This window comes from Alligator mississippiensis, chromosome 9, assembly GCF_030867095.1.
Source record: "Alligator mississippiensis isolate rAllMis1 chromosome 9, rAllMis1, whole genome shotgun sequence".
NCBI classification, from domain to species: Eukaryota; Metazoa; Chordata; order Crocodylia; family Alligatoridae; genus Alligator; species Alligator mississippiensis.
The window spans coordinates 11,806,962-11,831,943 of record NC_081832.1 but is presented as its reverse complement, the minus strand read 5'-3'; positions in this window follow the sequence as shown (position 1 = coordinate 11,831,943).

The following is a 24,982-nucleotide window of genomic DNA, read 5'->3' as shown; positions in this document are numbered from 1 at the left end:
TTTCTTCTCTGCACTGGCGTGAATTTAACTTTTAAGAAGAAGTACAAGTGGAGCATAAGTGTTGCAGAGGTCCTTCTGGGTACTATTTGTTCAAGAATGAATTTCCCCCTACAGATGTAGCAGGAAATACGAATTCATCAAGGTGCTGTTTTACTATTTATGCAATACCATTATTGCTTCTAACATTTATCTAAGCTATGCCAAAACCAAAGCTTTTACCTTTTCATTTCAGTCCCTCATTCAGATTCCCCCCCCATGCATTTCTGCTCAATTTCTTGCATTTTCTACAGTTCCAAGAAAACTTGAAGCAATACTATTTTCAGAGCTGGCCTTAGGGAAAGTGACACACTTGGTGAACTTGTATTTTGGTACTCCCCTCCTCCCCCCTGGAACTCCCCCCTAAGTTAGCAGTGCTGATGGGGATGTGGAGCTGGGGGGAGGGGGGAAGGGGGAAGGAAAGGGTGAGGGGAGTGCAACTGTCTGGGTTACCTTAATGCCAGCTTGTCCCTGTCCCTGGCTACTACGCTGCAGCCACCCAGCAGCTGTTAGCCTGACCTGCCACTGCCCATGTGGAGCTGTCACAGAGGCCGGGAGTGATCATGACACCCCCAGAGTAGCTGCATTGCCAGCCCTGGACAGGTGACATAGGGGGGAAGGGGCAGGGGCAATGTAGCTGCCTGGGCAAGTGGCTTCATCTCTGGCTTAGTTGCCAGCACTACGGGTGTCTCCTTGGCCTCCTCATGGGGGCTGAGGAATGTACTCCTGGAGCTGCCTGCACTGCCTGGCATTACTCCTCCTAAGCAGGGGTGAAAGCAGGGATTGGCTGAGGTGGGGTGGGGTGGGGATAGAGTGCTGTTCTGTATGTGTGTGTGTCTGTATGTGTGGCACCCCCAATGCCTTCCCTGGCACCCCCCTGATCATGATGCCCCGGGCAGTCACCCATATTGCCCACTCCTAAGGCCAGCTCTGATTCTTTTGCTTTGAAAATCATAAAGGCACTTAAAAATATTATACTGGTAAGACAAAGTTAAATACAGAACTGGGATCTTGTCAAACAGAGAACTATCCAGCTTATTGGAATATAGTTACATGCTGTAACAAGTGGGCGTCCCGGGGCTGAACTCAATGTAGGCCCGCCTACTTGTTTCCGGGCAAACCACCTGGCTGTCTCATCTGCCACGCCTTGATATTCCAATTGTAAGATGGTCACAAGGCAGGAGGCTGCCCTTTACCTGCCCTGATGATAAGGACCTCTGTACATGCTGCGACCTCCCCTTAATGTGTCCCATGCCTTGCAGATGACTCTTGGCCTAACATCTGGCCTTATCATAATCTCTACATCAACTAGGCTCCTATCCCCATCTCTGGGTCTACTTGTCCCTTCCCTAGGCCCTGTACTTGGGCTCCAAGCCCCATCTCCAGGCCACAAGCCTCTCTTGGCTCTAAGCACCATCCTTGGACTTCAAGCCCCATCCCCAGGGGATGGGATCCAAAGCCTTGTGGGATTTACAAAAGTGCCTGAGCAGGTTAAAGGGCCGAATTCTTACTGACATGGGAGTTATAGTCCTATCTTAGACACTTCTGTAAAACCTTGTGGGCCCTTTTTTGCATTTTTAGGCATCTAAGTACCATTGTCAATTTAACCCATAGGAGTTCCACTGACTTTCAATGAGACTTAAGTCCTAGAGTGCTCAAATCTCTTTAAATAAATAATAGGATCCCAAGTCAATTAGCCACTGTTGAAAATGCTTCTTTAGAACTATCATATATGTAAAACTCTCACAAGTTCATTTCCTATTGAGAATTTGTATACTTCACCTATACCTTCATGTACCCCTACACCACAGAGACAAAGGCTCAAGCAACTCTTCTTCAAAACAGAAGAATAAAAAACCTCAGGAGATCCAAACTACCTTAAAGGCTCCTAAAAGTGTGCACAATTCCAAGATCTTCTTCTTTGTTGTGTCTCTAATCCAAATCTTTCTGTATGGTCTGCTCCCATATTCTGCACAGGCCACTGCTTCTGGTGTTGGTGTTGCCAGATCTTGTGGAGTGCATTGTGGTGCTACAGGAGATGATTCATAGTTTGTTTCTCCTGACAGACACATTGGCCAGTTGTGTAGAGGCCCCATGATTTCATGAGAAATTTGCATCTGCCAAGACCCATTCTCAATCTGTTCAGGATCCATTACGAGTACCATTTGTAGTTGGAGCTGGATGCTAATTCCTCACTGGGGGTAATTCCTCGCCAACTCCATTCAACAGCTTTGTTGCCTAGTTTATCTCATTCTTTTTGCCAGAGGGTAGCTCTGGCTGATTCTGGTGATTTGGTCAACAGCTGAGAGGACAAAAAGCTATTTCTCGATGAGAGACGATGGTGCACTGGTTGATGTCTATATACCAGGTGGCGGTTGTCTGCCTCTTGTACCTGTCAGTCCATTTTGCCTGGTGCTTTCCTCCTGACATAAAGGAGCACTATGCCAGATAGTGCGTATAGGCAGGGAATAAGGGTGTGTTTTAGGATACCTGTTATAATTCTACATGTATTATTTAGGGTGGTGTCAATATGTTTACTGTGGCTTGAGTGTCCCCAAGTGGTGCAGGCATATTCAGCCACAGAGAAACAAAGTGTTAAGGCAGTAGTATGTCGGGTGGATGAATGTTCTCCCCACTTGAAGCTTATACAGAATGTTGTTTCATGTGTTGACTTTGGCTTTGGTATTTAATATGTGTTTTTTGTAATTAAGTGTATGGTCCAGTGTTACCCTTAAGTAGACTAGGTGTTTCTGATGTTCAAGACTGTGGTCACCCCAGGTAACATTCACATGTTATTCTTTATCCTGATTTCTCAGATGGAAAGCACAGATTTGGGTTTTACTAGAGTTGAGTTTGAGATAATTATTTAGGTAATAATCTGACATCATGTTCAATGCCCTCCCCAGGATTTCCTCTATGCCTTCAAAATTTTTCTGCTGTGTAGTAATGCAGAGATTGTCAGCATAGATGAAAAAGTGGCTGGTCATTAATGTAGATGTTAAATAGAAATGGGGTGAGCACACTGCCTTGTGGTTAGCTGTTCTTCTGGGGGATCCATCTACTTCTGGTCATTTAGTTCCACATAGAAAAGGCTCCAAAAGGATATGAATGGTCTGGCTTATATCTAAGTTGTCAGTCATAAGGTACAATTTGTGGATTGTGATGAGGTATTGAACAGCATTGTATGTAGCAGATAGATCAACAAACACTGTGCCAGCGATCAACTTCTGTTGGAAACCATCTTTGATATGCTGTGTGATGTTTACTAGTTGGCCTGCACAGAATTGACCTGGTCTAAACCTTCTGAGATACCAGGAATTTAAATACTTGCAAATCTGTTCCACAGGGCTGGAACTGAAGTACTGACTTTTCTATGGAAGTGACACAGCCAGTGCCTGACAGGGCTTAGAATGGAAGTTGCTTTGGGCGCTCAACTACAAAACCATCCCTTTGTCTTCTTGAGGCTTGAGCATGTGGGAGGACTATGTTCTGCATCACAGTTTGGGTGTCATACCAAGTTCAATAAGCACCTAGGGGTTTTCAACTTTTTTTTCTAGAGGCCAAATTAATTGCTGGTTTGTGGATATACAGGTTTCCCTCACTTTATGCTGTACATGCGTTCCTGGAAAATGGCGCATAACTCGAATTCGCATAAAGGGAACCCACTTTACAATGTAACAAATAGGGATACGTTCCAAGACCTCAATTCTACTGACCCCCAGATCCATTTCTACCACTTTTACAAGACAATATTGATACTCACCCATATCATACAGTGCACACAAGCACAGGGCACTAGTGGTGTCAACACCAGAAATATCACAATTGGGATGGCAACTACAAAAACACCTGTTGCAGACAATGAGTGAGGTGCACAGTTCCACACAAGAGACTATATTTTGATCATAATAAAATAGATCATAATTAAAACTGACTCACGAGATGTAACAAGCAGCTTTGCCAAGACTGATTGACCAGCCGCACAAGTACACTTCCTGATCAGTGAGGAGAGGCAGCAGAACGCCCTGCTTAAGTCCACCTAAGATAGTGATCTCCAGCCTGTTCAGCTTGAGTATGCTAGCTGTCTTCCTCTGGATCATACTACTTTTCACTCCTAGCTCCCCCCTTTGCTATGTGACTGATTTGAAACATCACTTCTTATCATTAGGTTGACTGCCAATGTTCCACTAACAGTAGGATGGAGATAACTGAATAGATCCTGAGCTGCACGTGATTCAATTCAGGGCAACAGAGCAAATATGGATAGGTCTTTTCCAGCTCCCTCTTTCTAGACTTGACATTCAGCTTCAATTAGACAAGCTTCCAAGCTGTCTGCAGCCTCAGTTGAGTTTTCACTGCAGGAGGAGAACGGTACTCAGGCTAGATCTCTTGAATGCTCCCTGTAAGCGAAGCTGGGAAAGGGGGAACTGCACGAAGCCAGGTACACCCAGCTCTACATTGCTCTCAGTTAGGTAGAACCACCAGATTGTGCTTTGTACTGCCAGATCTGTGTGAAGGAGATGGAAATGGTCCCTCAGGCATCATTCACTTCCTAGTTGCACTGATACAACCCTTGTGAAGTCATTGCAACAGAAAAGCTGCTTGGAGAAGTTAGGTCAGAAACTCTTTTCTGAAACCCCTCATACCTTGGAATCTAACACTGCTGCTCTTAATGTATGCCACCTTTGGCACAAAGTTGCATTTGACAAATGTGAATTGAGCATTTAAATTCCTGGGAATAGAGGGTCACCTCGCCCCAGAGAAGTCACTAATGTATAATAATCTTGTGCAGATATGTTTTGTATCAATGGGGGAATGAAATGGTAACCTTCCAAAGACGAGCTGAACACATGTGCCGCAAACTCTCTTAGAACTATGAACCGCCTCTACTATTCTACAGTTCTTACCAATTCTAAAGCCTAACGATTGCCATATGAATGGCAACATTATTTTTCATTTAGACCACTTCAATGTTGGTCGAAACATGTCAAAAAAAGGGTGGGCTGATCTTGTGGTAAAAATCAGAGTATGAATGACTTCCTCTTATACCTTCTCACATAGCACCTCATATAAGTGGGACTTGGCATACAAACAAAGCCTGGGAGACTACGTCTACTATTTTGTCTGTTTTTTCTAATTTGACCCCCGTGTGAATTTTCTTCCTGAAACAAAAAGCCTCGCTGGCCCAGGGAAATGTAAATTGCACCTCTCTGTGTCAACATCAGTGAATTTGGCCCATGGTTGTAATGTCATTTCATTGCTTTGCACATCAAAAGAACGTCCTCTGACAAAGACATTGGTTTACCTTAACTGGAGTGACTCATCATTTTCCCACAATTAAATTTCTGAGCTCTAATGCAAAGCAGACTTATCTGCTTTGACAGGACACTACAGAATAAACAGAAAAGACTAAATTTGTATTGGCAGCTACCACTGCGTTGCAGTTATGAGTAATATAGCAGAACTAGAAAGGACACCAAGAAATCAAAATAGATTCTCGTTGCTGGAGAGCCAAAAGAGAAGGGGGAATATCTGATGATCCCTAACAAATCTGATTTTTAGTACTGTATCAGGTCACTGGTTGGGGATAGCAGTGAACAGATACATGTCCCACTTTCCCTTCTGATTGTATTGTTCCTTCCTTTTACTGGTTTATTTAAAAATATGGCTCTCAACTACTAATGGGAGTTGGCAAAATTGGTTGCAAAATACACACATAAAATTCATATGGATCAATGTGGATGCATATAGACTCTGCTGTCCCTAACACCTTGATTTATCCAAATCAACACTGTTTCTCCTCAGAGACTCAACTTCTAGAACCAAAAGCATTTAATACATTACAGGTACAAATGAGTGTAAGACTTTCCCACATTTACTCATAGGCAAGGGAGCTCAAGAGATGACCCCATACTGAACCAAAGCCAACAATTTTTGAGATTCAAAGAAGTTTGGTAAACTTATAAAAAATATCAAGCATGCCTTCACATCCTGTTTTGAACTGAAGTAAAAATGGCAATGAAAACATGATGAAAAAGGCTCATCTCGTAATATTTCCAGCCTGTTTTTGGCTGTGAGATTTTTAAAAAAAATATCTCTAGACTGTTTCAGAAAAGCAACCAAGGACTGATATTTTTAAATGGAAAAAAGAAAAAAGGGTGTTAAATTGTCCAAGCAAATATATAGTCCAAATGTGCATGTGCAATTGCTATAATTGTACAAACAGATCAGGAAACAGTATGTGCAGATTAATAGAACATGTGCTTGTTTGTACACTCAGTTTTGTTATCTGTGGGATCCCATGTCTGCACGACTCCCAAAGCTCTGAACTGAATCTGTGTGTCTTGTGATGTTTTGTATTTGCTAATTGCAATGCCATTTATACAAGATCTGTGATTCAAGACAATGGGTGTTTTTAGTGGCAAATAAATACAGTCAGTATAAAACAGCAAAATTATTGAAAACAGTAAGAAAACTGGGCGTAAGAAAAGGCAAAGTCCAAATAGCTTGGCTTCACTCATAAACAACATAATCTGGAGCGCACACCAATAACTATTAACTTTAAATGACAAAAAAAATTGAAATAGCATATAGAGAACAAAATGACGTGGCAACATCCTGAGCAATCTAACCTCAGCAGAGTGAAGTTATATGGACCAGTTTTGTTCAGATGTCAGACCACTGCCCATTAGATTGTAATTTAAAATGATCTAGCTATTCATAGACGTTAATTTACACTGGTGCTAATAACAATTCTATCCACTGAAGAGACTACAGGCATTGTGGGTTTTTTTTAGAAAATGGTCACATAACAGGTTTGTGAAAATAATGGAATTGGGATTGATGAATAACACATCATTTTAACTTTTGGCCCTTAAGTGATGTTTGGAAATCTTTTGTCTTCCTCCAAAACTTAGCATAAGCCCTGATTCTTCAATCAGATCTGCATAAGTGAACCCTTGTGTCTGGACAGAATCCCATTAACTTCAGCAGAGCTCTGTGTGGCTGTGAGTTTTAACCTATAAGGATACAAGTACTAGGGCCAGATTGGGTGAAGTGTTGGCATCAGTATGCAGCAAAGGGCTCTCCAAAGAAAGATGAATGGAGGTGGCTCTATGCCAGTGTATCTTTGGACAGCTTAAAGAGGTCTTCATTTTTAATTAATTTTTAAATACCAGGCATCAAGGACACGATATCCTTAATAAGAGGTGAAAGGAACACTTCCCATTTTCATTGTCTTTGAGGGATGAAATAATAGTTTCTAGGGGGTTGGGTAGTAGGTGCCAGTTAGTTCTTCTCATTTGCTTATGATTCCAAATGTGAAGGGCTGATTTAATTGTAAAATTGAAGTTATTTTTGAAAAAGTGTACGTATGAGTTTGCATGTGAGTGTATGTGCATCTCCATATAGACCCACACGTACGTAAGTGTGTAGACTCACACAAGCTTACTGGATGTGAGGAGTGCAGATTTGATCAGTTATGCATCAGATTTTACCAGTTATGCTGTGTGGGAGCCATCATGACCCTGTACTCTTCTACTCACTGCATTGAATCAGTCGTAAATCTTCCAGCTTTGGTCTGGAAGATCAAATTCACTTCAACACATCAGACAGATATTAGAGCCACAGGCCACATGGAACCATGCTTATTCAGCAAACATGACTGTGTTTATCCTCTGCAAGTTTTCCCCTCAAGTGCTGTGACCAGTGAACTGTGGAGGGTATGTTAATATGGCACAGTGCTGTGAAGGAGCATCTTCAGAACTAGTTCAGGTACCTTAGCATGATATTGTGCCATGCAGACTGATCCACTGTGCCTCTATGATTGGACTGCTTTCTTGAGGCATGCTGTTGTTTACTATGAACACTAGGAATATCAAAGCATCAGAAAAAAGTTTTAAACACAGTAAACAGTCTATATACCTATTGCTTTTTTCTAAGTTTTCCTATCCTCATGGGAAATTAAGAAAGGCCTACCTTCTCCATACCCCCAAGCTGGTATCTATTTGTATCACTCTAAGGTACATACAGAAGTGACAGATTTCCCTGATTTGGCACCTGAAAGTGCTTTACAGCTGTGACCAAATACAAGTGCATAGGATGCAGAGTGCTTTAAAAGGGTCCAGTTCTGCAACAATCTGAACCCTCATTACATGAGGGATCAGATGAAGAAGCTTCAAAATGGTGCATCTTCAATAACTTATGTCTGCCCGTGCAGGGAGGAGGGCTGGGCTAAAGCAGCTCAGCAAAAGTCTGTTGGGTCTGGGGGATAATTGTAACTCATGGTGCTTCCTGCAAAGTGCTATGAGTTACAACTGGGAGCTGCTCTTCTGTCTACACTGTCTCCTGCTTGCAAGGAGAAAAATGGCAATTGCCCATGATCTCTGCATAAAAAAAAAAGATTGATTTTAACTGTTTATGCTTCTTTTGATCCATTCACTCCCAGTCTTAGCAAACCAGCTGTATAATCCAGGTTTGAGCCTGGATGAAACATCTTCACAGCTAATAGGGAAGGTGTTATTTCTTATTCTCCTGACCTGTTTACCCAAAGCATTTTATCTAGATGTATTGTGTTAGCTTCCTGCTTGTTTCCTAACAGCCTGCTATTAAACTAAACTCCCACTGTATACAGTAAGCATTCAAATATAGGCATACAGTAAATATTTCTCAGAATTCAGTTATGTGCAATATTCATAAATTAATAGAGAGCTATGTCCTTCACACCTTTGTTTCTGCTTTAAAAATCTTTCTTAATAAGTAATAATGAGTGTAAACACCCAGTTATTCAGTAAATCAAAGCATATAAGCAATTAAATTAAATTAACACAGTCAAGCAAACAAAGGAACAATTGTTTAAGTCCCCATTTAGACGCAGACTCAATGATAAACTGATGAGTAACAATACATTTCATAAAGACAATTAGTATTAACATTTTATTTTTAGAAACCTTAACTCCTAAAAGAAAAAAAAATTACCACAAAAGACTCCTTCTCTGTAGTCTTTTTTCTTTCATTTCAAAATGTTACAAATCCAGATAGAATTAGTCTCTTACATGCTTCATATTACTGGGGTATATTCAGCATTATTTTTTATATACATTTTTAGCTCATGTCCTCTTGGGACTCTTGACTGCTTTCCTTGAGTGTACTCAAACAAGGATTGGCCAGTCCTGAACAGTAAAGGATGAAGGCATTAGAGAATAGTCTTGGGTCAAGAATTATTATTGCTAGAGGCCTCCAAAATCTAGTTATGGGTTTCAGCAAACCCTGTGGGCTCTTATGATAATGCTTTTCTACAGTATTATTGTTATATGGCATTAAATCAGTCAGATTCATGAGCAACAAGAGGTCAATGTCTGATTGAAATTCATAAGGTCAAAAAGGAAACTAAAAATCAATTTATAAGATATGAAGATTTAGGTTCAAACTATATCCATGAGCAATAAAATTTCACATCCATAAATGTAAGAAATCAGTTATTAAACTTGAGGGGGGGAAGAAGACTTATTAAGTTTTACACACACATAAGGCAGCTAACACATAATTTTATCAGACATTACTGAAATCCTATGTGTAATATAAGAGATGATGGGCTAAAATGCTAAATGGTTTAGCACTAAATTATTAAGTGATGTATCCCTAAGGTATTAAACAGATAAAAAATGCAGAGCAGGTGTCTCTCCCACCAACTCTTGATCACTAGTTTAAGTGCATATTGATAACAAATGCACTTTAGAGGCAAAATAGTATTAGTAATATTTTTGCTGTGTGAAAGCCTCATGTCAGGATGACTAAAAGCTTCTACCTGACAAAGAAATGTTCATTTAAAAAAAAAATTAACCATGTTAAATGTTGGCTCCCTGTGGACCAGAAGCAAAATTACAAGGAGGGAGGAACTGGTTTGACACATATACACAACTAAATATTGTAGGTGGAATATCACCTATACCTCTTTAGAAACTATCTTGGGCACACTTACATGTTCTCAAATGAAAATACAATTTTATTAACATTACAGGCTAATGGAAAATCACATAAGCTTAAAGAGGAAAAAAAAAAGTACATCTGCAAACAAGCAACTGATACTACAGCTATTGTGCAATGAGCTGATATGTTTGTCAGTGTTGTTCATTTAATTCTTTTTTCACTTGCTTTCTATTTTTAATGGTTTCGTTTTCTCAAATGATATTTTGCTTCAAAGCAAAAAGGAAGCAGGCTTGTGGTTACTGTCTTGTCAAAGTTAATGCCCTTCCCCTTGTCAACACTCAGATGCATATGCATTTTTGGAAGGACAGTAGGGACTACGTAGGATGATTGATTCTTAGACCTCTATCCTGTCCTTAAATTTAAAACCAAATACAGAACTCATCTTTGTTCCCAAACCTCCCTCTCCTTTTTCACTGTTGTCAACAACACCACTTTCTCACATGGTCTCAAGTTTTGGTCTACTTTGGTCTCTTCCCTTCCTCCCTCTCTTTCTCACTTCCCTTCACATATGGTATCACCAAAGATACTGTTGTTAAATCCTGCTGATCATGCATGGCTGCTACCTCCTGCATCTGGGGGGCACCCGCAGGCGCCGCCAGCGGTTTTGGCTGTGGGAATGGAGTTGGTGAGTTTCCACAGGTGCCACTGGCAGTGTCAGCAGCAGGGCCAGAGTTGGCAAGATCCTGCAGGCACCACTGGCAGCGGTGGCCCTGTCAGGGGGGGCACATGCCCCCCTCTGCCACCCCTATGCATTGCCTATGCTGCTGATTTTCCAAAAACCCATTTGTGCTCGCAGCAAACAAACTTGACCCCACTTGCCAGGCTCTGAACATCTTGAGTCTTACTATGTCACCCTCTCTGGTGTTCTTGTCAACTACCTCCTCAGCCTCTTCAGGCTATTCAAAACTCAGGTGAAATTATTTCCACTATTCATAGTAGTGCTCCTATTTCCTTTTCCCCAAATTGACTCACTAACTTCCTACTGTTTCATTCATCAAATTCCTTGTTCTTCCCTTATACCTATCTCATTGTTTGCTCAGATCTGGTCACTTGTCCATCCATGTCATCTTATTACTACCTTCTTCTACCTCCATGTCGTTTACTGTATGGAACCCAGCGCTGCTATCATATATTTATCACGAGTCTTGTGATCTTCAGCTTTATAGTTAAAGTTTCCACTTCTAAAATCAAGACATTGCCAGAAAAAGCTCAGCTTCCATTAGCAACTATATTTCTAGTGCTCCTTGCTGTGGAAAAGAGCTTGAAAATGGAATCCAGAAACCAAAAGGCAAATAAAAAAAAAAGTAACATTATTTAGAGGCCTGATTTATGATTGTTCAACACCTGCAGATAATACTAGGAATTCTTTTGCAGATTCTGCCAGCCAAGCTCTGTTCCTCTGAGTAGGCCTGTGCGAAATGGCACCATTTCATTTAGACTTGAGTTTCGAGGTTTCCATGGAACAGTGTTTCGTTTCCAATTTCATTTCGATTTGAAACAGCTGTTCCGTTTTGCTTCATCGAAACTGAGGCTGTTTCGATGTTTCGCCCATTAGCTATAATGGGGAAGCTTGAAACAGCCTCTCTCATCTGGCAGGCTGACTGGGGCTGCAGGCCCCCAATCAGCCTGCCAGATGAGGGAGGGAAGCTGGTGCTGCTGCCTGGGACTGGGGAAGGGAACTGAGCCTGATTGCTCAGTTCCCCTTTCCAGCACTAGATCGGGCTGGGGATGGCTGACTTCCCATCCCCAGCCTGATCCAGCTGGGCTGAGTTCCCATCCCACTCCCAGCCCAATCATAGGGCTGGGGAGGGGAACTGAGCGATTGGGCTCGTTCCTTTCCCCAGACTGATCACAGCACTTGGGAGGGGAACTGAGCCCGGGCTGTGATCGGCTTCCCACAGCCCAGTGGCAGGAGACGGGGAGAGCCTGGGCTGCGCTTCCAGCTGCTGTTGGGAGCACAGCCTTGGTTCTCACCTGTCTCCCACCACCTTGCTGTTGGCTGCTTTGAAACTTGAAATGTTTCGAAACTTTCAAAACATTTTGACTAGCCTTGTTTTGTTTTGAGGCTGTTTCAAAGCCCTTTGTTTCAATTTGATTTCATTGTTTCGAGCTTGAAATGAGTCGAAACAGTGTTGAATCGAAACAGCGGGTGAAATTTCACACAGCCCTACCTCTAAGCCCTTCATGGAAAATGTATTTTGTTAGTGAGATGTATTAAAAATAATATGATGCAAAGCAAAAATTCACAATCTTTAAAAGGCAATGCTCGCTTACCACAGCTCTAGCATAAGGTATCATTAAGTAAAGCTAATACCTGATCTTTCATTGCTATCATCCTCAACCTATCTTTAAATTATTTACTACTTTCTCTTAACTTGGGCTATAGAGGTCAGTGAGAGTTTCACAAAGACTTGGGCATTCACTTGTGCATGACTACCTTGAGGGATGGAATGGAATATAACTGATGCATAGACCTTGTGCTATTCCTATGCTGTTCTCTCTCTGCCCTCAAATCTCCCAAGGGAGGTCATTGGTTCTCATGCTGAGCTCCAAGCAGGGTCATGGCTACAGACATGAATGCCATGTGCCCCCGGAGGCTGGGGGGGGCACAGCGACTGCCCTCAGGTGGTGGTGGCGGTGGTGGTAGTGTGGCGGCAGCAAATGGGGAGCTTCTGCAGGCAGCTGCAGCAGTGTTGGTGGCAGGGTGGGGGGGGGGGTGCCGAGTGCCAACCAGAGGTTGGCAACCACCTGCAGATGTCTCTGGCAGCACTGGTGGCATCCAGCAGCAATCGGGGACCACCTGCAGATGCCACTGGCAGTGTCGGCAGTGGGGTGGTGGTGGCGCGTGCCAACCACCTGCAGGCGATGCTGGCAGTGTTGGCGAAGCTTTTTGCAGGGGGTGCATTGCCAAGCTCAGGGAGTGCATGTGCACCTGTGTGCACCCTCTACACTTCACCAATGGCTACAGACTACAAATTCCTCTGGGCAAGGAATATCTGTTTTGTAAAGCACCATGAGCATTTATAGCACTACAATCAGCAGGAATATCATACCAGATATCTCCAAACTAAAACGAGTGGAACAGAAAGGCTTTAGGATCAAGAGAAGAGAGCTATGTAGCTCCTGCTATACTTTTAAGACCACTGCCAAGGGCCCTGGCAGACACTGCATTTATGGCATGGCTAGCATACATTTTTGGTGTCTTCACCTTTATCACGGACACACTGTCCTTTTCAAGAAGTTAGTAATATAATAAACACCAATAAGATTTCTGGTTCTAAAACTACAAATAAAAAGATACTTGCAATTGTTTACAATGATTCTTTCATAAAAATTAGCTAAAACTGTTATGATTGTTATTACATTACCCACATTTTAATATGGGTAAATTTGAATTATATCGTACAAAATTACAGATTGTTATGGAAAATGATATGCACAGTAAGTTGGAGGAAACCTAACCGCAACTGTGAAAAATGAAATAAAGATCCATTAATGCAATAAACCTATTTAATAAAAGTTGCTTTCATATGGAAAAACAAAATATTAAAGCATGTTCCATATCTGAAAGTCAAAAGTGAAGGAATAAATTAACTAAGGTTAAGAACCTTGCAGCAGCTGACTAGCAAAGCTCCAGGGCATTATAAAACTTCATGCTCTTGTAATAAAAAAGATAAAGAATTGGCTAGAAGACCACTAAAAGTTAAAATAAATGAACATAAAGGAGATGAAGAAGCCTGACATGACTGAGACCACAGTGTAAAGACTGAAGACCCCCGTTCTAAACCATTAGAGGCTGAATTAAATGCAAAATGAATCCTAGTCGTAAATTAATGAAGAATTACAAAGGTAAATGAGTTGTGTCATAGTTACAGAAACTTTTTATATATTTTTTCTTTTAGTACCTGAAAATATAAATTCATCATGAGATAAATTTCAGCATTTCCCCAAGCAGAAATAATTTCTAATAAATTTGCATAACAAAAATGTACAGGTTTAAAAGCACAAACAGGATCTCACAAACTATTCTTTATTTGAGATTGGCTGGGCCAGTTTACCCCTGGACGGTTTAGAAGTACACTTAAGATTTCTATGGAATTGGACTTACCTACTGGATGAAAAATGTTGATTTTATCTTTTAGGCTTAATACTGTCCTCTTTTGCTTTTAAAGCTTCAAAAGAGATTGAAGGAAAAAAAAATCAAAATAAATAGACTTGTTTTCGAACCCTTGGTTTCAGTAGCTAATTCTTCCTGCATGTATTTTTGTGGATTTTTTTTGAGCCTAACATGCATTTCACAGTTATATCATTAACATTTTTGATACATTTTCACTCAGAAAACTGTCATTTAACAAATGAACAACAGGATTGCAGTAATCAGAGAAAGAGAAAGGATAGAGAAAGGAGTGCATGTCTTTGCCAGTGCATGTATTTGCCAATACATTTTCTTATTCTTACTCCAGTCTTGAATAATAGGACTTTCACCAGTTCCCTGAGAAGAAAGTTTCATATTTTAGCAGACTGTAAAATCAGGGGCATATATGGGCTGAGAGCTAGGTCCAATTATTTATGCCATTGCTACCATTTACTGTTCTGTAATAATTAATCCAATGCTCAGCTCTGCATCTCAGCATTAGCAATAAACTAAGTGTAAAGTTAATCTCATTGCCATTTTCTATATGTTCATGATAATGTTTTTCAAAAACCTCTCATGAGCAAAGTAGGAGCTTTCACAATAATACCTAGTTTATTGTAGACCTGACAGTGATGGTGGATTAGCAAATTAATATTTTGGCATATTGGTTGATGGGCTATAAGATCAGTGACCATCATTTAAGTACTGATCTACCTGTTGGGATGATAGGGTGACAGTAAGAATCTCTTCAGTTTGCTGCATTACTCTTCTTTTTATGCCTTTACAGAGGTGTGAAATAGCTCTCTTGAATATTTGAGAGGCATATGCTAACGGGAGGGAGAGCTCAGGCCAGTCTACAAGTAGTTTGCTGGATGACACATTGAATGTTAACATAATTCTATAATAGGGCGGTCCTATAATGCTATTATTTTGATCCTGTGCAAATATTCTATTGAGATCTAGAAGTTCAAGTCAACAGCATAAACTCATTGAGCCAGGATCTCAGCTACTGCAAACTGACATTACTTCATTGACTTGTATAGAGCTATACTAATTTACACCGACAGAGAATCTCTAATTAATTTGCACTTGTCACATGGCTAAACTAATCACCACTTGGTTGAAAAATAATAGCAACTTTTGTCTTGAGAACTTTGATGCCCACTTTCAATTGGAGTGAAGCTTATGGGGTAAGTTTAACCCTACTGACAATACTCACATGGCAGAAAAAGGTGCGACTCAAAACCACAGGTGGACTCCAATATCATATTTGGGAATGATGTACAATGGTACCATCATTGCTTGTCTTTAACAAACTGTCCTCTTCCTTTTTGTTACACCAAGGCTAGCACATCAATCTGACCATTTCTAATGAGATATAGGATAATACTGCATGGACTAGACTTGCTTGTCAGCCACTGCCTGATGGGTTTAGAGTAAGAAACGATCCTTCATTAATTAACCTTCACTTTCTATGTAGATTCACTCATTGAGATGCAGGTAATTAAACCAAGGTCATTTCAAGGACTGACAGGGAAAAAACAGCAGTGTGAAGGTGGTGTAGTTGTTTTGATGGAGGACTTTTGCTATGATTTCAACACAAAGATAAGCAGTCTTTTTAAAAAAATCATCACCTTTTTAATAATTCAGACTATCTCACAGTTTAAAGAGCTTTTGGACTTAATTGTAAAGGTACTACAAAATTTTCAAAGAAGATTATGCTAGGAAAAAAATCAGCAGAATGGAAGAAAATCAAAGTGTTTTAAAAATACAAGAATATAGGAGTCAGAAAACGCAGGTGCAGTGTCCCGAATCGATTCTGCTGAATCTCTGAATTAGCCAGGCCCACCCCCCACAGCCTGGCAATGGCTGCCCTGCCTGCCCCAGCTCCTGGCTCTTTGGAAAAAATAAAGCCCTGACTCAGCAGGTGCTGCCGGGTGGGGGGGGGCAATCCCCACTGTCCCCCACTGCCCCATGCTGCATGGGGGGCTCTGCATGAGTCCCTGACCCTGCCCTTGCTCCCCCAGCCCCCCCACAGGTGCCCTGCCTGGGCCAGCTCTAGCCCTTTAAGAACCCCCCCCCAAAAAGCCCCCACACTCACTGTTCCTGCTGGTGGGAGGTGATCCCCACTGCCCCCCATTGTCCCCTCGAAGCCCCGAGGCCACTGCAGGAGCGATGAGGCCCACGGCTTTTCTCTGTTTTTTTTTTCTTAAAGGGCCAAAGCTGGCCCAGGCAGGGCAGCCGTGGGAGGGCTGGGGGAGTGAGGGGGGGGGTTTGGGGGGCTTGTGCAGAGTTCATTATGCAGTGTGGGGCAATGGGGATTGCCTCCCCTGCCTGGCAGCACCCAGTGGGCACTGGGGCTTTTCTTTAAAGCAGTGGGAGCTGGGGCAGGGGTTGGGCAGTCATGGCGGGGCTGGGGGAGGGAGGGTCGGGGGGGCGGTTCCCTGCTGCAGCCACCGGGGCCTGCCCAAATCATCAAAGCTCTCTGAATCTTTTCCAAAGGAGAGCTTTGAATCAACCTGGACCTTTTAATTGGTCCCCTGATTCGATTTGGATTCAGAGATTCGGCCATCAAATCAGGCCGGATCTCCTCCGAATTGAATCACCACCCGAAGCTTCGCACAGCCCTAGTACTTAGCAAGAAAATGTAAATATATCAAGTAGAAGACTTCATGTTAAAATATAAAAAGGGTTAATTAGTCTTAGTTTTTATATTTGTGCCTTGGATGTCCACTGACTTCACACTTATGGATCCCATGCTGTAATCAGAATTGAAAGTTATGGAATGCAAATATTTGTTTATTCACATGAAAAAAAATCCAGTTGTGACACCATTACAGCCCAGCGATAGAAAAGTGGAGTTTCTCAAATGTGTCTAAAATTAGCCCTTGTGACAGCCAGAAGAACATGAAGATTCAAACTTTGATCACAGTTGAGAGGAACATGAATATATTGAACCTAACAAATAGCCTTTAGCTTTTTCCAAGTGGTTCCCTTATAATTTAAGTGTTAGATTAAAGTTGTATGATGTAGACTTTAATAACCATCTTCCATTTGGTTTGCTGAGTGCCATTTGCTGTGGATTATATGACCTACTCTCCAGCATGCCCCATTATAAGCACTTAACCTTGAAAGTTGTAAAGATGGAACATTTAATCAGTTAAACACAGGAAGAATCAGGAGGTTATATAATTACAGGTAATTTGTTTAGCTTTTTAAATCATTTTCAATTATTAAATTGTTTTAGTTTTAAAAGATATGCTGTGATAACTTAAGGAGGGAATAAACAAAGATGGACAAATTGTGCAAACAAAAATGTTTATGCAGGTATAAATAAACCTTTGCTTCAGTTGTGTTTTTGCCTTCTTTCTCTTCACCTTTTGCAATAATCACTGCAATCAATTTTTGTAAAGAAGAAGACTTAGAAAACACAAAACGTATTAAGCTGTTATGCATGAGTTCCTGAATATCGGAAAGCTCACTTGATAAATATAAATTACAAGAGACATGCTTATCCAATCAGTGAACAAAGCTAATACCATGTAATATATGTGACCAACCACAACTAAGCAGCTTACTTTGGAAGTCAACATTTAAATATCAGGTACAAACCATATACTAAGTGAGTCAAAAAATAGAGAATCACTATCTAGATACTTATGGACATCCAAAAAGTACAAAAAAGCCACAATTGGTTGAATGAATTATTTACCAAGAAGTAATTAATTAAAAATCCACCAAAATGAAATCCTACTAAAACAAAATAAGTCTTCAAATACCTGAAGAGCAGTTATAACAAGGATGGAAGTAAGACTATTCCCTATGGCCAGTGGGGATAGGACAAGGAACAGTGTCCTCCAAGTGCAGCAGGGGAAATTTGTGTTAGATATTAGGAAGCACTTTCTCACTTTGGGGGTTGTGAAGCAGTGTAGCACGCTGGCTAGGGAAGTTGTGGAATATCTATCCTTAGATTTTTTTCAGGACCAGGTTAGACAAACACTTGACTGGGATGGTTTAGGGATGGTCCTACCTTGAGCATAAAACTGGATTAAATCACTTTCTGAGGTTTCTTCCAGACCTAGTTTTCTATGATTGCATGAAGCACAGCACACACTGTTCTTCTGTGAAATAGCCACCTCACATGATAGATGAAAGTCATGTTGTTTAATGTACTTCCAGATGATACTCAGGTATTAGCATGTGGAGGGGGGAGTGGGAAAATAACAGATCCTACCTAGACTACAACATCAGTTTTTTATCTGGTCTAAAAAGAAGTTAGTCCTTCACCAAAGGGATATTTTTTTTGCCATTGCACACTCATAAAGGCACTGAATCTACACCTTTGCCATTTACTTCAATGAGCATGCGATCAAGTCATATAGTATCCGCTGTCATAAACTAGCCCAAGATTGGACTTATTTCTCAGGAGTGTTAAAAATAGATTTTCTAAAACTGAAATACCTTTTCACTGCTTATGGTATGTTGTTCTAGAACAATATTATTTCTTAAGGAAGAGCTGGTCAATCTTTGCAACCAGGGACATTGAAATCTGCTGTGGCCTGAGACCTTGCAAAAAAAAAAAAATGAAAAAAAAAAAGAAAGAACCAGCCCCCCCCTCCAACCTCCCCCCCCAACCAAAAAACAAAAACAACAAAACCCCCATAAGGCAGAAAATCTGAAACATAGCCACCCAGGTTTAAGATGCAGATAGAAATTCAGGTTGGGATTTTCAAAAGAGCCTATGGGAGTTAGATTCTCAAATCTTTTGGGGTTCCTGCACCCTAATTCCTTGTGCTGCTAAATCCTAGCCTAACAAAGTATGCAAAAAATATAGGGGCTGTCACTCATGTTAATACAACTCTCCTTATCTGCAGCATTATTGTGATACTTGATGATTGACCTAAGGCAGTAGGGTAAGACAGTCCAAACAGCTGTAAGGCAGAACAAAACAATTATCTTAAGTGTTCATTAAAAATATGATGGTGCTTCTGACTTGTAGGGGTAATGATGGTGTTTGTGGTTAGAAAATGCATTTGATTTTATCTATCAGAAAAAGTGCTTTATAAACAAGTTTGGCACGAAGACTGGGAGCTTTTCAAATAGGCACATGCCATTATCATGAATCCGTGTGCCTATTGGATGCACAAAGTCTTATGATGTTTACATGTGGGCAGGATTAGTGAATGTGCACAAATGATCATGGCATCCGTATGTGCCAGTTAAGTGTATATTTGGAATATACAGTTGCATAACAACATAACGCAAAGCCAAGCCCACAAAGAAGCAGCCTGAACTGCACTGAATTCTGAAAAGTTATCCTCCAAGTTTACAGCAGCAGCATTTTTTCCCTGAGAAGGCAACAATGTCAAAATGTTTTGTTTATGCGAAGCTCTAAAAGAAAAAAAAAAAACAAAATAAGACAAAACTAAAAACACAAAGTCAGCTGAACTTGAATGGAGCTCCAATTACGCCCAATTTTTTTTAAGCTTTTGCCAAAAGTGTTTGAGCTTAATTAGGTTAAGCTATTTCAAAGCATGCCCAGTTGTTGTAATTTGTTTATGATATAGAGCTAGTCTTTGATCATGAATACTCATTTTTATAGAAACCCTGTTATCATTCTTTGGATAAGAGAAAAAAAGTGGATTAAGTTCGTGGTAGAAAAATACAGGAAATTAAAGAAGTGCTGAAACAAACTGCCTTATTAATAGAATAAAGATGTGACTTCATTTACCTACTTGGGGGCACTCAGACAGGCAAACATAGGGAGGAAAACTGTGGAGTGCTCACACATCTTGGATTCAGTTCTCAAAAGGCAAGGCGATGTGGCAGGCTTTGAAAATATACCAAATATCCCCTTATCTGAGCTCAACATGGACTCTTCCAGGTCTCAGGGAAAGTTAATATGATATTTTGTTTCCTTTTCCTTTTTAAAGATTATTTATGCTAGAAGTAAAACAGCTCTGCTAGCATGAATTTTTTCAGAGATTGTTCAGCGTGTCAAAGGCGCAGATATGGTGTTAGTGACTTCAAGCAAGCACTCGTCATTATAAAAAAGGCCCCTAACTGTTAGCATATTTGGATAGGAAGAACACACCGTGTCCATCTTTTAAAAATGTATTAATGTAGGTTGCAGGCTTTTATCTAGCTTTTTTGGCTTATCTCCCATTTACTTTTTTCCCTTTAAATCTTCTACATGGTAAGATAGGTGCATTAGCTGCACAGTTCCTAGCCAAAGATCATCCAAAATACATGACTGTATTTCAGCCTCTGGGAAAGTCTGCGTTCAGAAAGCATTTAAATTAGGTTCTTTAAATACTGGAGGAGGCTATTTTTGAACTCATAAGAGAATAATGCAGATCTTCCCAAGGTACTTTATGCTAGGAGAAGGATCCCTTACTAGAATTGCTCACAGAATGAAACAAGAATCCTGAGGACAAATACTGTGATATTCGAGCCTGACGATTAAAAACTCTGTTCACTTCAGTTTAGTTCATCTGTAAGGTAGAAATCTACTTTGCATTCTGTCTGACTTCAAACTAATAGGTAACTACCTCTCTCCACCTTTTTGAGTGCCATTACTAACCTGATTTCTTTATGCGGAGTCTATTCCTGTAACATCAAACTGGAGGCCACATCTAAATCACTCTTGTAGGCACCTATAATAGGATTTAGGCATAAAAGAGTTTCAGGTTGACCCTGTTTTGGTGAACGTGAAACCACTTAAGTGCCGATAATAATTAGGAGTGTTTAGGCACTTATTTAGGAACAGAGAAACCTAGGTTAAATTACCTCCTCAGCCAAAGGCAACTCATCTCCAACTTACCAAAATTGTGCCCCAGTGATGTGGCAAAGAAATTTGGTGCCCAGGACAAAGCCTGCAGTGGCAGCCCGCTCTTGCCCTGTACGCAGCAGTAAGAGCCACCCTCCCCCCATCCCTGCGCCCTGCCAAAATGAGCCACTCGCGACTCCATCCCATGCCTTGCCCTGGCTGGGCAGCACCTGTTGGCATCCCTTTGCTTCGGTGTCTGGGGCAGTCACCCCACTCACTCCCCCTTGCTACAGCACTGATGTGCCCTGACCACCACACTAAAAAAATAGGTCTAGTAGGGACAGTCTAAACTCTTCCTGTTGTACACCATTCCTGGGGCCAGAAAGAAGGGCAAACAAGTGGGAGCAAGACTCTGTTCAGTAGCTACAGTCTTCCCATGGAACAGGGGAGCCCTGAATCCACACTCCCAGGAATATTTATGAATTTAACTATCTTTGTCTGAAAACCAGAAATAAGCCTGGCAGCAGCGACTCACAACCTTCACTGTTACTAGAGATGAGTGAATAATTCATAGGCTAGTGTAGGCCATGACTCGAAAGCAAACTTTTAGTGTGTCTGGCAGGAGCACCCTCAAACATGCCGGGTTCCTCCATTCAGCTGCCTCCTAAAACAGAAGCAGTGTATGCACGTTCATACAGGATATGTATGGTCCATTAATTAGCCCACACCCCAACTAAGAAACCTAAGAAAGCTAGAGTGACTTCAAAACTATTGAACTCAATGGAAGCTAGGCATTCAACCTGCTTAGGTATCTAGTGGGGTTTGCATAAATTGCCTATATGCCTAAATACTTCTCTCAATCTGTCCTTAACCCTTGATTTCTATATGGCTTAGAAGCCTTTTTTCCTGTGACTCTTGAGTGCTGAGATGAGTCACTCAGTTCTGAACTTATTCAGATCTCATGGTATTGTTTTTGTTGCCTGACTGGATGGTCCTTTGTGAGCATACTTATATTTAAAGGCTCAAAATTGGCTTTCCAAAAATATTATGTAACATTCTCTTAACATTTGCTGTTTCAGTGATTGTGCCTGCCCATAAATCACTCACTGGAATATTCACAGAAAGCAAGTACAAAAGGGGTGTGAACACAGCTGAAGGCAATTCAATGTTTTATTCAAGGGAGTTTACGTGGAAAATATTTTGAGGTATTTTCCTAGCTCTAATCATTGCCATGGGATATGCTGGAAATTCAATAGTAACAGAAATGCCAAAACTTGAAAGCAATTAAGTATGTTTGCAAAAAGAAATCTTCATTTTTATTCATGTTGGAATTTTCATGCAGGAAGGGGGCAGGCCAGTATTTCCACTGAACAGACCAGTCTATTGTCAAGCCAAGTACTACAACCCTTGCTGCCTTCAGTGGCTTGGAAAACTGCAGAGCTAACCAGCTGTATGAGACTTTATGTAATTAGGGCACTATTTAAAAAATATATATTTTTGCTAGAAATTCAGATACTGCAGTAGAAACTACTTACATTTAGCATAAAACACTGTGGGCATGTCTACACGTTCATTAGTATACTTTATATACTGCACATTTAGTTTAGCACTTTCTTAATGAAGTACTAACTGACTGAGCAGTAACTAGAGTTAATGCATAGTAGTGCTGGCACGTGGTTTTTTTCATGACACGTATCATGCATTAACCTAATAACACTGTGCAGTAGGCTATTAGCATGGTTTTTGCTATGACCCACGACTGTGCGGTATTATTAGGCTAATGTGCAGTAAGTATCTTGTGTAGATTCACCCACTATGTAACAAATGCTACAGGTCTGATTTGAACTAGTATTACTCTTTAGAGTATGTATATACATCATCCCCTTAGATATTTAGAGCTGGCTCTAAACGAACAAGGTGGAAATATTCTAGTTATGTTAGTGCTTTCAGAGGTGGGGCAGTTAGCATAGTTAGCCTATTTTTGGTGCCCAAAGTAGCTCACGTAAAGCCTGCCTTGTGCATGTATCTGTAGATACTTAGATATGTGCATATGTATCCTTATATTATTATATGTACAACCTTCATTTACTTACATCAACCTCTTAAGTCTGCAGAATTAGGTTGAAAATCATTGATTCTGTTAATAGTTACAGTACATCCTATTGCTTGTTAGATTCCAATGAGCTACAAGGTCCGTAGACACCTTGAGATACCATTTTAATGGAGATGAAAAAACTTAGCAGCTCACTGGAGGCTCTTGATTATTTAAAGAATAATTTTCAGGAGGTCAGAAGAGAAGAGGAACTTTCAGCACTTCTAATGCTTGTTTTTGCCTACTTTCACTGCCTGTTTGAAGAAGTGCAGCAGTACATGAAAATGAGAAAAAACAATCATCAAAACTTTAAAAAGTAAAAGTTTTCTATCACAGCTGTGTTAGGAGTTAGCAACTTTTTCTTTTCTCTTAAGAGGACTGTCTTTCTGGGCTGCATAATAAAACAAACAGCAAAAGTGGGAACTCACTCAAATTGAGAAAAAAAATCTTCAGCATAAAATACCTGATAATAATTAATGAAAAGGACATTTTTCCTCCAGAACAATTTTGATCAAGTTTTTGAAGTGTAGATATGATGGCAACTGAAAAATGAGGGTGGATGGGTGAACAGTTGCAGCATAAAAGGATACCAGAGAATGATATCTTTTTTTCTTCAACAGTCAGTGCTTAGCATATATTCAATTACTAGTCCAAGATAAAGCACAAATGCAATAGCTACTTAACACTATACTTCATATTTAACTTTCTCATGAATAAAGAATTGTATTGCTGATCACACAAGCATCACGCATCTAAGTTCTAATATCCATAGCCTCAAAAACTGCTGCTACTGAAAAGGATTTTTTATTGCATTTCAAACTGTATGAATACTCAGGGAACTGTAGAAGCAGCTCCCTGCTGCTACTGGCTTTCATTTAAAAAAGCAGGAGGCAATTATATTTCGTACAATTTGGAAACTCATTTATGGGTTTGAGGGGGATCTTGGCAGATTTTGCTAAACATGATCAGCCAGATCTTGCGAACCTAGCTCAAGACTGTAGGTCCATGTATTCTTAGTGGTAATCATCATACTCTCTAGGTGCCAAGCAATATTTGTTGACTGTTTAGACATCTTCCATTGGTTTCAATGGCAGTTTTGCAGAAGTAAGTCTCTATTTATAACTGAAGGAGCCTTGATTTTCCACAGTTATAGTCACAGTGCTCTTTACAAAAAGGAACCACAATATTTTAAAATACACGCTGTATCAAAAATTTGTCTTTTGAGAGTTAGTTGGCTCTGGAGGTTGGTAATGAACTATAAAGACTTGTAATGCCAATGAGTTATTTGAATCCAGTTCACATAAATTGTTACAAAAAATCTGCATTTATGGAGTGCCTAGGAGAACAAGGCCTTAGTTTTGGCTGGTCCCTCTGCAATACTATTACACATATGATTAATACTAATGGTTGTTTAATGGTGTTTGTGAAATGAGTTGTTGGCCTCAGTCCATGTTTCAGCAGATATCTGTCCCTCCAAAATAGCAAATGACAACTGGTGCTCTTCTTTGCAGAGAGGGTAAGGCTGAAATGGTCCTTGGAGAATGAAATATTGTTTAACTTTTAGATGTGATCACTCCAGAAACGGTGAAGGGATATTGGTGAGGTGCATGGGAGAGCTTCGCCATGTTGCTGTCTTGAGAGTTAGGAGAGGTGGGTTGGTTGGCAGTTGCCCGAGCAATTTCTTATTTTGTGGATCCAGTGGTGGTAATTACATGAAAATATATTTTGAACATCTGGACCTGTCTGAAAGATAACAGTTCTTTCTTGCCATAGACATTAAGAAACACATGGACCATTAGGAATTAATAAAATATTGTAATGTTAGTGCTTGTGAGAATGTGCCCTCCAGGCTCCAGCTCTATTTATTGTTTCAGAGTGGGATAACAATTGTCTTGAATAAATAATAGCCAGCAACACAGAACATGATTGCATGCCCTGCTTGTCTTGAGCATGACATTTGTGA